General features: G+C 38.7%; 1 protein-coding gene across 3 annotated transcripts in view; it reads right to left on the bottom strand.

Moving 5' to 3' along the window:
- The window catches only part of LOC128868041 (transcription factor E2f1), a 66,507-nt gene extending 61,140 nt beyond the window's left edge, over positions 1-5,367 (bottom strand). Inside the window, exon 1 of one of the 3 annotated variants that reach the window (XM_054109775.1) lies at positions 5,201-5,367. The gene's annotated coding sequence lies outside the window, so the exon portion shown is untranslated. Of the gene's footprint in view, positions 1-696; positions 3,015-5,200 lie in introns of those variants that run through there. The other 2 variants (XM_054109790.1, XM_054109783.1) reach the window with 2 other exon arrangements.
- Positions 5,368-12,661: the final 7,294 nt, after the last annotated feature.

The following is a 12,661-nucleotide window of genomic DNA, read 5'->3' as shown; positions in this document are numbered from 1 at the left end:
ACACCATTTGCAAAAATTATAAATCTTCCGATAGGGTGATTAATTTTGCGCCACCTTGTATAATAAATTTCACATTTACGATGGAAAAACAGTACCGATGAAAAGTGGCACACCCTAATGCGATGTACATTCACTTGCAACCATGTGTACTCGCAATAGTATAGAGATAACCACAATCGATCTATGTGAACGTAGTATAAATCCGATTGGTTTTTGTAGAATTTGTACAGTTTTATATTTTTAATGTTTGCAGAATTCGCTATAAAAACTTTCTCATTCACTCAAATACAAATATTTTTACAGAGCGCAGAACATTCAGTGTCCTTTTCTCTGCATTTACAACACGAAAAAGGGAGCGCAAAAGCGGACTGCGATTTGCTCCGGTATTAAATTCTTTAAAAAATACTGCATTTCACTTCACAAACACTTTACACTTAAATAAAATGTATGGCCTTATAAAATTTGCTTTGCACTTCTTGTGTTTTCGACTTCACGGAGTGATGCGCACTTATGACGTCAGCAGCGGACGAAAAAAAATGATTCGAATTCGTCAAAGCCACGGCGAACCAATGCAACAATTTTGGCCATAAAGCAATGAAAATTTTAAGCAAAAAAAAAACGAATATCATCATCATTTATCAGCAGTTACTTTTTGAATACGCTTTCTTTTAAGCGTCGCCAATATAAATTTCTTACCTTCTTTTCACGTTCTACGCGGCACTTTGTGCACTTCTGCTGCTGGTTGGTTAAACAGTTAGTTGACTGTTTGCTTCGATGGCGCTTTGCTTTAAATGTTACGACTGCTATGTGAGTACGAACATACGTAGGCTTGTATGTATATATGGGTGTGAATGCGAATGTGTGCGTTGTATATCTCATGTAAAATTGATTTGCTGATTTGCTGCTTTGCAGGCTGCTGCTGCTGTTCCGTTGTACAACGCAGATAGTTGAACTGTATTGTTGGCGCTTTGGAAGCGGCTGCTGTGTTTGTTGGTTGTTGGAAGGTGAATTCCCCACCTTTCTCTTTTCTTTCAACCACGCTGGCAAAAAGTTACCACCAAATTGTGTTCATTTATAGCATATCACATGGACGAAGAAGAAGAGCAGTAGTAGGAGGAGGAGTATGAGGAGCTGGAGGAGGGGAGGGGAGAATAAAGCCTTTTCTGTCGACTACTGCTACTGATTCTATTACACGCTCGTCACACGCAAAACATTTATACACTTCAACTCTACTTTCATCATGTCGCGCAAGAATAGCAAGAGCACGGGCGTTGCCACACTTTTATTGGGTGGCGGCGCATTTCCTTAACATCAACATAAAATATTTCTCGTTTATTTTACGAACATAATCGACAACGATTGCGGCGTGGCGGCTGTTTCCGCCCTCAACGATGCAAATATACAACGAGCCACAAAAAGGCAACGGCAACGGCAACGGCGACGGCAACGAAACGAACGAGAAAGGCACACAAATACACAAAACGTAATTTGAAATGTATGTATGCATACAATTTATAAAACAAAAAAGAATAGAAATAATGACGCCGACGATGACGACGACAACGAACACAAAAATCAGTATCAGGGTATATCACAGTTGGATGTCAGGCGCTTTTAGGGCCAAGCGGGACAGGCGGAAGGTTGTTGGCAAAAGGTAGTGTGACGCCAGCGGCGCGGGTTGGGCGTGTGAGTTGGCGTGGTGAGGCGCGATGCGGCGCAGCAGCCTTCGAAGGGTCACTAAGTCCGCCGGGCAAAGAATTCCAATTGGCGCACTGCTTTATGTTTTTCTCTTACCACCCTTGACAACTTAACAATGGCGGCTACAAAGTGTTGGCTAATCGTGTAACGTTTGCTGTGTTGCTGCTGCTGTTAGTTCACTGCGCGCTTTTATTTTTGCAATGGCTGGTGCTTCCGCCAATGCTGCTGCTGCTCCTTAACAAATATTTTGCACAAAATGTGAAAAAGAAAACTTATAAAACACACAGCAACGCGGAATTCGAATATTTTTTTGTTCGCGATGACAAGGCCGCAAAAGATATGTGCTGAATAATTATTTTATTTTTATGACTTTCTTATTTGCGCTTTGATTCTCATGTTGAATACGCTGTGCGCCTGCTGGTATGCCTGTGTGTGCGCTTATGTATGCATGAATGTACACACACATGTACCACATGTATGTATGTATTGTATATAGACAGGTACCCCGTGTGTGGATTTGCTGTTATGAACTGCTGTTGGCTTTTTGGCTGTTGGCTGACAACTGAATACTGAATTCAACAGAGTGCGGCTGAGCTGTGGCGGCGAATGAATGACTCTGGGGTGGCGAGAAAACCTCAATTGGTCTGTGTGTGTTGGACTTCGCTTCAGAGTTCCGGCGATTTCAGTGCAACTCAAAGTCGGTAGACGACGCGCAAAAGATAGCACAGCCGGTCGCGGCGACCTGCTCCAGCAACAGCAGTGTCACATTCTTTGTTAGGAAAGGCGTGGGTGAGCAAAGCGACCAAAGCGGTTGGAACTCCTTTGCTGTTTTGCAGTCTTAAATTTCTGTGGTTATCTTCGATATTCCATCAATTGTTGTAATTTGTGTGTGCTGACTATTCAGAGCTTCTCCTTTACTCTGCTGGCTAGTTGCTTGCTCACTTTCTCTATTTCTTAATTTCTAGCTGCTTTATTCTTTACTTTTCTTCCTTGCGTTGCTCCTTAAATTAATTTATATGTTTTGAGCGAATATATGCAACATTTCACAAACATTTCATGTATGTTAGTGCGCGTAACGTTGATTGGGGGTCTCTTCTTTGAAGCACTATTCAAGAACACAAGACCGCCTGACCAGATAACAAAAGCAGTATATATGTAAATACATATAAGTGTGTATGTGTAAAAAATATATACATATACATGTATATCGAAAATGAATATAACCAACAACGCGTCTCTAAATACAAACAGCAATGACGACGGATGACTACTCCGAACACGGGCACGCGAACGACTCCGACCCACAAACAACACAACCTATAATCAAAGCGACATGCCAAGCACTGAAATAGTCAAGTCGTGCGAGCGAGGGCCGGAGCACCCCAAACATTCGTCGCTCTGCAGAGATTGCGCGTGGATAATCGCATGTTCGCATGCATATATATGTATGCACTTATGTATGTTTCTCTATTGGACTGCCATATTTGCGCTCATTATCGCAGGTATCTGGATGAATGAATGACTAAAATGAGTACCCTTATAAGCAATGGTCACAACTATCATATTTTCCTGGTTCTCAAACTCCGATAGGAATACGGCTCCGCTACTGATTGGCTCTACTCTCTCGTACGTGCGACTGTTGTTGCTTGTTTGCGTACAGCGCGCAGTCATGTGTGTGTGTGTGTGTGTTAAGTGCAGAAAGCGAAATTAAAATTGTATGCTCTTTATTTCAAATTGGTTCTCTCAATTTGCGGCCTCCGTATGTTTAATGAAACAGCTGAAAAGCGAACACTATGGAGGTCCGAATTACTGGCATGCGGGCTAACCAACATTCGTGGCAATTTACAATGGAGCACAGCGTTTAGAAATTTGGCAGACAGCTGTCAGTTTGAGTTGTACGATAATACTTGGTTATGCAGAAAGCGAAAATATTGGTGACAAAATGTGATGCCTATCTCTATGTTATATAGATATGCGAGATAAGAGACCCTGATCGTGATATTTCGGGCGACACTAGTAACACCTGAATTCGTAAAGCAAGTAAAGTCGAAAAATGATTATGTGCATATGCGCACTCAACTTACAGTTTTTATGATTTAAAGATGACCGAATTTTCAGTTTCAATAAATATTACGTTGTGTTTTACAGCCTACTAAGTGCTTTCCTTCCAAAAGTGGATCTGATTGACTACTTGCAGCGCCTTGCTGGAGTAGCATAGGAAGGCACTCTCATGTAAAAATAAGGAATAAATAATTGGCGCGTATACTTCTGTAGGGTATTTGGCCGAGTTCCTCCTCCCAGTTGTGGTGTACGTCGTAATGTTTTTCCATAAATGGAGGGACCTACTAGTTTTAAGCCGACTCCGAACGACAAATGGATTTTTACAAGGAGTTTTTCCATGGCAGAACTACACTCAGAAGTTTGCCATTGGCTGCCGAGGCGCGAACGCTATTAGATAAAACTGTTTCTATTATTTTGCGGTTTAATGAACGTAGAATCGAACCTACGCACCCCTTAATGGAACTGCACTCTCCTGTACTAATCCGAAACAGAGTTACGCTACACTTCCTTCAGCCACTACGGATGCCATTTTTAAGCGACAACTGTTGATTTATAAAAAAGGCAATACAGTGGGACTAATTAGCCTGGCTAGAAATATGGTATTATCATCAAAGAATCGCATAACTAAGGCAAGTGTACCTCCGCTCAAGCTGTCTCTTGACTCCTGGCTGCTTCGGAATTTTTAATTTTTCATTGCTCGATCTCAACTCACGGAGCCTCCATGTTGACATACCCGCACAAATCACCATTTGAGATGGATTTTTTCAGCGCTTTACTCGACCGTTTCAGCTAATCGTTTCTAAATTGAGCTTCAAGCGCAGACCTTTAAATGTTTTTTCACCTCATAACTCAAGGTAAGTAACTTCAATTTCAATGCTATTAAGTAGTTTTGTATGGAATTTTTCTCTACACTCTAAACAAGCATTCCACTGACAAGCGCGCAAAATATTTTCCGTGTTTTTTGCATGCATATTTTTCCATAGCAACCCACTGTGCGAACGCAGTAGTATTCATCAATATTTCGGTCAACTTTATCGCCCGCCATGTAACGACAGCAGCACGGGAGTGAGGGAGGCTAGCTGAAAACCGCTATATTTACTGATTCGAAGTTCTGAAAAACGTGTAGCGGACTAATTACGTGATATGCTACACGCCGTATAAGTACATACTCGTACATACATACATATGTGCGTGCGTACGTAAATTGCAGCTGACGGTAGACGTTTAAACTTTGAAGAAAATTAAGCTGTGCGCACTCTAGTGGCGCTGCAATTTGGATAACAATTGGATTTTCGAGTAGACAACCACTTCTTATTGGCGGCCAAAATTTCTGATTTGCCCAAGCAAAGCAAAAAACGAGAAAACCAACAATTCGGCGAATTAAAGCGTAAAAAGCTCGACTAAGAATGAAATTGCTAGAAATAAAAGTGTAAAAATTTACCTGCAACGCACTTTTATGAGCGGCTAGCCGAAGACGTATACACCACCGGCTTTACTGCGCGTTGCGCCCGCTTCCCCGCCACCAACTTGTTCAAAAGGTACTGCTAGAATTTGAATGTATTTTAAAATAGTTAAGACCAGTGAACCCGGCCAGTGAGCCAGTAAATTTGGCACTAAACGTGCGCAGCGCTGCGAAAATTCGAGTGAGTCCCGAAAGAAGGCAAAACACTTGAAAACAGATTGAGGAGACTGAGACGAATGGAATAGAGAGCAACGAGGAACACAATTGCCGCTGAGTGATTTTCGTAGCCGATGGTGGCTACTGAAATCGAGCGAACTGATTGTTGTTTTGACTTTTATCTTTTCTGTCAACATCTTAAAACGTACTTACATTTATGTGTTTTGACTATAAGTGGGCGGGCGAAATGTAGATGTGCATATACATATGTACATACATATACTCGTACACGGACGTGCATGCAATAGCAGCAAAAGTGCGCATGAAGTTTGAAAGGTATTTAAGAAATAATTTTGAAAATAAAAAAAATTAATATTTCATGGGCAAATTGATAGATATTGTTTTCTGATATTCAATTAGCGACATTAGCAATAGATGCCATAGTAGAACGAAATAAATATGTATTGAGAATCATGGAAAAGCGGTTGAAAGAAAAACCGAATCAAAGTGGTTACAGAATAACAACAAATTGAAAGCGAGCGTATGGGAGCCCACATACACAACTGGAGCAACAAAAAAGAGCTATGCATGAGAGGGAGCGTGCAAGAACAAGTAGCAGCGCATGGAGAGTAGCGGAAAAGAATTCCCAATTTCATATGCCAATGACAAATTTCTACAAAATCTCTCGTAAAGCAAAGAGCGCAGTCAGCGTGTACTCCCTGAAACGTTTCAATCGTACATATTATAGTTTGCCATGCCATGTGTTTACAAATTCTGTGCGCAACGAAGAGCGCTAACAAAACCCCAAGAGCGCAACAATTAAACTCGTTTGCTGAGAGGCAATAAGCTTCTCCTTTTTTTCTTTTGTGGATGCTAGACAACCGGAGATTGGGCTGCCGCATATGCCTATGTATGAGCGTGTGGCAGTGTGTGTGTGCGAAGTGTGTATGCGTGCAGCCGGTTACTAATGCACATACATGGCGGGTAACTAACACAAGCGCACGCCTTGAAAAACACACACACACCCTATGCAACAAAAAAAAAAAACACGAAGCGAAACGGAAGTGACGTCGTTGGTAGTTTTGGTATTTAGCGTTTGTTGTTGTTTTTGTTGCTATTGCCGCTTTTTCATTCATTTTTTTTCTCGTCTCCACAATTACAGTTCCCCCCCTTGGGCTTAATAGCTGGCAAATTTGTTGTTATTTATGATACGCGCTTATTGTTGTTACTGTTGTTGTTTTGCTGTTACTGTTACAGGCATTCGTCGCAACATTTCGCAAGAATGTAAACAACTTGACAGTTCCAGCCAGCCAAGTCAGTTGTAGGTAGATATATACATACATATGTGTGTATGTATGTATGCTTGTGTGTATGTAAATTGATAGCTGATAGCAGCAGCGCATAGAGTGTTGCCAACTTATGCGAATTAGTGTCACAGCGTATTTTAAATGGCGACCTCATTTGGCATCGACGACGACGACGACGATGACGACGACGTTTAAATGTGCGATTATTGCTATTAATTCGCATTTGCATGAGTGTGTGTGTGCATATGCTAGTGCAAAACCATGCTGACAAATTAAAGCTGATAGAATATTTAAATGTTAAGCGCATATTAATAATTATTGGTTATTTTAATGCTTTTAAGTCAAATGATTTATTAATTGAGCGGCTGCTAAAATGGCGGAAATGTCTAAGAAATCGATAAGTGAAAGGAGTAGCTGATAAAAACTGTTGCCTGTGCGCCAACATATAAGGAAAAGGGGTAGTAGATAAAGGGCAGGCATAAAGATACTAGAAAGAATGCTCGTAATTTTTTAGATAAAAGCGGCAGCTTCTGTCCAATATGGAAACTTGTTGCTAGTAGGTGGCACAAAATTAATCATCCTATTGTTTTTTAATACTTTTTGTTGTTGTGTTTTGTTGTTGTTTTGGAATAACTTTTGTTTGTTGTATTATCTAGTGGCACTTTTTTGTTGTGGTACAAGGTGGCACAAAATTAATCATCCACTACTTTTTGAATACTTTTTTGTTGTGTTATTTAGCAGCACAAGGTGGCGTAGTTGTTTCGGAATAACTTTTGTTTATTGTATTATCTAGTGGTACAGGGTGGCACAAAATTAATCATCCACTAGTTTTTGAATACTTTTTTGTTTTGGTTGTGTTATTTAGTTATTTAATTTAATTTTTTTTTTTTTAAATAACAAAAATAAAACGATTTTGAGTGATGAAAATCTTTATTTGGACTTCCAGTGCTCCATCGCTTGCCTGTTTGCGCACTGCAGCTTACGTGCAGTTTACAAGTGTAAAATCTGATGGACGTATGACGTCATTTGCAAAAATTTTAACATCTTCCAAAAGGATGTATGTGAAAAATTACTACAGGTAACATTTACAAATCGTCAAATTTAAAATCACTACTTCAACAACTGGAACAACATTAAGACGCGCGCCACAGCAAGGAGGGAGAAACTCGGTCAAACACCTAACAGAAGCGTACGCGCCAATTATTTATTTTTTATTTATTTTAAGCAACTACTTCGTTCAAGAAACTTTCCGCATGTTGCGTGATTTTTAAGCTTGCCAAAATCGTCTCACGAACTCGCATATTCGACGCTTAGTAGCAAAATTTTAGTCAACCGATTCGATAAATAACCAGTCAAGTGCGTCACAAAAATTTAAAGTTGCTGAAAACGACTCTACTTTGTGTAAGTGTGCACGGAAAAACGCCCGAGGCAGTCAAGGTCTTGTCAATCGAAGTTATATGTACAATCTAACTGACCCCGGAATATAAGGAGAATGCATCAGGAGAAATTTATTGTTTGGAGAGGATTTTGGGCTGGTTTAGTCTGATCATAGACCTTAGTTGACTCAAAATGAAACTGGAATTCCCATAGATTTTAACTGCACGCGCTACAGATATATACAAGCAATTTCTTGCGGCTTAAATTAGCTGATGTTAGAAATAAATGTAACGTGGGATGGTAAATCTACACAAGCGATTTGCTAAAAAAAATGCTCGCCGGTAAGAAATTTCGCTCGTCCGAAGAATCTATCGCTGAAACCGAAGCCTATTTTGAGGCAAAAGATAAATAATTTCACAAAAATGGTATTAAAATGTCAGAACGGCGCTGGAATGATTTCGTTGTTCTTGATGGAAATTTCTTTGATGGATGAAGCTAATTTTGAACGAAAAAAGCGTGTCTTGTTTGTTAGGCCCGGGAATTTTCAGCCCATGTGTTACATAAGGAATATCGACCTTCATTGTGATCTTGGATACCAACTGTGACTGAAGTAACGAAGCAATTTGCCATAGCTCACACAAACAGCGATTAAAAAATGATGTCAACGATGCAACATCAAGCTTACTTAGGCTGAATTCTACTCGAAGACGGTTAAAACACATAACGGTAGCAGACCGTATGGTGAGTAAATAGCGATTATATTGGAGAATGCTTCCTAAAACAAGTTAAATTATCAAATGAAAATTGCTTATTGGTATTCTTTTGTTTATTTATAGTAGACTAGGTGCGCTTGTATAATGCTTTTAAAAAATTAATAAGAATGGTTTAAAAAAATAAAATAAAAAACAAAATTAAATAAAAATAATAAAAAATAAAAATGATAAAAAATATATAAAATAAAAAAATTAAAATAAAATAAAAATAATAAAAAATATATGAAAAAATAATAATAAAAAAATATATAAAAAAAATATGTATAAAAGAATAAAAAAAATTATGAAAAAATAAAAAATAAAAACTCTTGAGCAACTTCCCATGACATCAACATCGACCTAGTGAATATTCTGCCACAGGCTCGGACTGTGGTTTAAAGTTAAGTAAAAATCTGCACTTGGTATGAACAACTTGGCGCAACTTTGCAAAGAAGAAAAACAGTTGGTTAAGTTTTTTGATCTCAGTTTGATCCAAAATTGATTACCGTAACATTAGAAGAATAAAGGTCATGGGCTTGATAAGAGTAGCAAGAAGTCGGCTAGAATCGGCTTGGTGCAAATGTTGTTCCAGTTGTCAACATAAAGGATTTCGCCAGCCTTAACTTAGACCCAGATTAACGCCCTGCAAGTCAACGCTTTGTGAGCTGCAAGGCGTGCTTGCAAAACAAAAAAAACGAGAACAAAAGAAAAATTTTCTATTACACACTCTGACTTCGGACTTCGCTAACATAGATACAGCAAGAAGCACTTGAAGGAAACACTGGACACGGTAACAATGGCAACAAGTGTTAATTATATGCTCGCTCCATTTAAATAAGGCTACAAAATGCATAGGTTGCTATAACACACGAAAATGAAGTGACGAGAAACAGATAAGGACCAGGCGAAGAACGAGCAGGCTACCACAAAATACTGAGTTACTTCCCATCAAGGAGAGAAGGCTTATTAAACAAATTCATAGAAATACACACAAAATGTAATGCAAACAAAAACTAGATGTGAGTGCTTGGCCCAAGGATCGTGGGAAGTTTTTCCACAGCCATAAAATTCATATCCATAATAGATACACAACAGAATGCGGCTACACAGCGCAAAGAAAAAAACAGACAAAAAATAAAAATAAATAAATAAAATAAAAAATAGAAAAAAAACACAAAGAGCACACAAACGAGTGGATACATAGATGTTTTCAGTACTTAATTTTTTTCTACCATTTTTTGCTACAACGCACATACATATTTATGTATGCTTGCCGTACACACGCACAAAGGAATAATAATAGCCAAGAGGTAGTAAAGGAACAGCACAGAAGAAGTAGCCGAGGCTGTGGCTGCAGAGTTGACAATGAGATGACTCGACTCGACTACTACTGACAATAAGCAGCTGAGCGAGCGCGCTGGCTTCCAGGGAGGTATTTGGGGGGTTTGGGTGTGCAATGTTGCACAGCAAATAGGGATTCTAATTGATGAACGCAACGACGAAAAGGATGCGAGGCAGTCACACACACAAAAAATCATAGAACTTTATTTAGAAGAAGTGGCAAGCGAAAAAAGTGTCACTGCAAAAAGTTTTTACTCACGCTGTCAAAATCAGGGGTCGCAGACACCATACACACACGCGCAACCACAAACAAAATTGCAAAACAAAAAAAACACACACACAATCTAGGCATAAGATAAGAAAAAAGTGGGAAAACGAAGAAGAAATTTTGAGTGCGTATAATAAAATCTGAGAAAAAATCGAAAGGCTTATGAAGGAAAAAAAAAGTGAAAAAAATAGTCGAAATTGAAAATTTCACACATGCGGCGGCGCCGTGACACCGAAAAAAGGGGTGAGCTTGGGCTGAAGCAGTTTTTCTGCCTTGATGATGCTGCTGCTGCTGATGGTTGGGGATGTTGTGTTGTAGTCGGTGCTGTTTGTTGTGTTTATTGTTGTTGTTGTTGTAGCTATTGCACTATAGCTGGTGGTATGTAAAACACATAGTGGCAGGCAATCGGCTTGTTCACATGCCACTTACGCACACAAACACAGACGCACTCACTCACACACACGCATGGAGCCATACGAGCATACGCTTATAGGCAAATAAACAGCAGTGCAGTCAGGCGTCAGCGACGAGTGCATGGATGATAGCACTCATGTGGATTTGTAGCCTCGGCGGCTGATAGATAGAATATAAGAATGGATGAATGGATAGATGGTTGAGGTGCATTTTGCAAAATGGAATAAATTATTGGCGACAAAGAAAAATACACATAATTGCAAATTTGTGTGAGTGTGTGTGTGTGCGTAAAGCTCCATTCAAATTGCAGCTAAGTACGTATACAAGTAGGGTAAGTGTGCATTTATGTATGCAAGTGTGTGAGCGTGTTGCTCTTTGTGCACTGATGAACTGACGAATTGACGAACCGACGGCGACTTGCACATGTCAACAACTTTGGCTGGAAATTTGAAAAAAAAAAACACATAAAATTCAAATAAAATGCAATTCTCGTTATTGACGCACACCCCGTGATGTTGTTGCTGGTTTGCCTTCGGCGGCGATGTTAGCAACGGAAGCTGTTCGCTTGCACATTTCAGTTGTAGTCCGCAAGCAAATTGCATTTAATTGTTTAAGTAGATAAATTTAGTTGTAGTTGTTGCTGGGTGCGAATGGAGGAGATGGTTGCTGTATTTGCTATAGAAAATCATAATTGCGTGATTAATTTAGGAAAACATTTATTATAAAAAAAACATTTAATATAAAAAACTTTTTATAAAAAAAATTTATTATAAAAGAAATTTATAAAAAAAAAAAATTATTACAAAAAAATTTATAATAAAAAAAAATTAAATATTATATTACAAAAAAAAAATTTATTATTATATAAAAAAAAAGTAATATAAAAAATGTATTATAAAAAAATTTATTATAAAAAAATGTATTATCAAAATAAAATTTTTTTCCATTCCAAAATAAATTTCTTTTAAATTACAATAAAATACGAAAACGAAAATTTTGGACTTCTTCCTCACTTTTTATATACTAAAAAAATAGTCAAAATCTTCTTTTTTTCAACCTTTGAAACTCACCTAACCCCTTAACACCGCGATTTATGGGCATGGAACTCATATGGAATTCACGACGTGCAATTTTATTGAAAGTGATTTCAAAGAATAAAAATAATTTGTATGGAATATCCATTAAACACTTTCTATGCATGAACTGTAGTCAAACAATAATCGACCGAGGAAAAATAGCGTTATTTATGCTACATATTCTACTAAAAAAAAAATAATACAAGGTGGCACAAAATTAATCACCATATCAGAAGATTTATAATTTTTGCAATATACAAAGACATCCGAAGAAGCGACGGAGTGTTTGAGAGAAAGATTCTGCGCAAGATTTTTGGACCTGTGCACGTTGGCAGCGACGAATATCGCAGGCGATGGAACTATGAGCAGTATGAGCTTTACGACGACATAGACATACTTGTAGCACAGTGAATAAAGATCCAGCGGCTACGTTGGCTGGGTCATGTCGATGGAATGGATACAAACGCTCCGGCTCTGAAAGTATTCGATGCGGTGCCAGCTGATGGTAGCAGAGGAAGGCCTCCTCTGCGTTGGATAGATCAGATGGAGAAGGACTTGGCTTCACTTGGTGTGTCCAACTGGCATCGGTTAGCACGAGAACGAAACGACTGGCGCGCTTTGTTAAACTCGGTCAAAATCGCGTAAGCGGTTATCACGCCAGTTAAGAAGAATATACAAACGGACAAGCAATGAAGCGCGAAGCTCAAAACAAAGATATCTACCTCTCAAAATAATTTTTAATTTAGAAA

Source organism: Anastrepha ludens, chromosome 2 (assembly GCF_028408465.1).
Source record: "Anastrepha ludens isolate Willacy chromosome 2, idAnaLude1.1, whole genome shotgun sequence".
NCBI classification, from domain to species: Eukaryota; Metazoa; Arthropoda; class Insecta; order Diptera; family Tephritidae; genus Anastrepha; species Anastrepha ludens.
Note: the sequence above shows the minus strand (reverse complement) of the source record. Positions and strands in the feature narration are given on the sequence as shown.